We start from the raw sequence: 1,772 nt of genomic DNA, 5'->3' as shown, positions 1-1,772 counted from the left end.
CAAGCACCTGGTACCAACATATTTGGTATGCTTGTTTAAATATAGCAACTCACTAACCTGAAAGCATTACTTGTTAAATAAGTCCAAAGCCTAATCCACAGAGAAGTCATACTGTGACAGAAGACTTTACCCTGTGCATGGAAGCAAAGCAGGAAGAGCAATTTTTTTTTTGCATGCAAAGTATGTGCTCCATCCCTCCATTGGAGGGGAGTTTATGACATACTTTTTTTTTTTTTTTTTTTTACTGTACCTCCTCTTTCTATACAGCCAGTGTAAATAACACAGCCTGTGGTAAGAATTGGGAGGCCTTATTTTATCTTTTAATTATTTTTTTTTTCTTCAGGGCAAACTAAAGTTGTTTTTTTTTTTTAAGTAAGAATTCATTTAAAGGACAAAATTGATTAACCTAATAAGGTAAACTAATATAACATAATATAGTGACATAACATAACATATAATATAATTAATATAATAATAATACATGTAAGTCAAAGAAAGTTTCTGATTAAAAACACAATTTTTTTTTCCATAATGGCTTACATATCTTTCACTGTAGTATTTTGGGTACATATTCACATTAAATCAGGGGAATACCCATCACCTAATATGTCCTCTTCTCAATCAAAAATCAAATATACTGAAAATAGGCAGAGTCCTGTCTAGAGGCTTCCAACCTCAGTTTGAGAGAGGATGTGAAAAAAGTAATTAAAATACCACAACAATACACACACACACACACAAAAAAAAAATATCGAATTAAATAACCGATAAGCACCATATCAAACTAAAAAGCTTCTGCATGGCAAAAGAAACCCTACTTAATGCAAGAAGACAGCTAACAGAATGGGAAAAAATCTTTTCACTTGATATATCAGATAAAGGGCTGATATCTAGAACATACAAAGCGCTCAGAAACCTGAGTCCTTCAAAACCAAACGAAGCCATAAAAAAATGGGGAGACGAAATGAATAGACATTTCTCTGAGGAAGAGAGAAGGATGGCCAACAAACACATGAAAACATGCTCACCTTCACTCATCATCAGGGAGATCCAAATCAAGACAACAATGAGATACCACCTCACACCAGTGAGGTTGGCTCACATCAAAAATAATGGGAACAACCTTTGTTGGAGAGGATGTGGTATGAAAGGAACTCTCATTCATTGCTGGTGGGAATGCCCCTTGGTCCAACATCTATGGAGAAAAGTCTGGAGAGTGCTCAAAGAACTCAGAATTGAGCTGCCATTTGACCCAGCAATTGCTCTCCTAGGCATATATCCCCAAGATGGAAGGACATTCATTCCAAAATACATATGCACCCCACTATTTATTGCAGCACTCAGTATAATAGCCAAATCTTGGAACCAACCTCGATGTCCAACAACAGATGAATGGATCATTAAGATGTGGTACATATATACAATGGAATATTACATGGCAGTTAGAAATGATACAATCACAGACTTTGCAGCAACGTGGATGGACCTAGATCATGTTATGTTAAACGAAGTAAGTCAGAAGACAAAAGAAAAACACAGAATGGTAGCACTATTCTGAAACACCTAGAATACATAAAAAACAAAAAAAGGACATTGAAGAAGCATAACTGCTAGAACCACAAAGAAAGACTCCATAAACTCCATTCCCTGATCTGCACAGCCACCAAGATCTCTAGAAACAGGTCTGATTTTACCATCCAAGATAAAGTAGAAGTCTTCCACATACCACGAAAGCAGCAAGAGGAGAATAAATGATCTATTTTTTTGACGTC

General features: G+C 35.8%; 1 pseudogene; it reads right to left on the bottom strand.

Annotated features, from left to right (window-relative positions):
- Positions 1 to 212: 212 nt before the first annotated feature.
- On the bottom strand, positions 213 to 308 carry LOC125998493 (uncharacterized; annotated as a pseudogene).
- Positions 309 to 1,772: the final 1,464 nt, after the last annotated feature.

This window comes from Suncus etruscus, chromosome 20, assembly GCF_024139225.1.
Source record: "Suncus etruscus isolate mSunEtr1 chromosome 20, mSunEtr1.pri.cur, whole genome shotgun sequence".
Taxonomy (NCBI): Eukaryota; Metazoa; Chordata; class Mammalia; order Eulipotyphla; family Soricidae; genus Suncus; species Suncus etruscus.
Note: the sequence above shows the minus strand (reverse complement) of the source record. Positions and strands in the feature narration are given on the sequence as shown.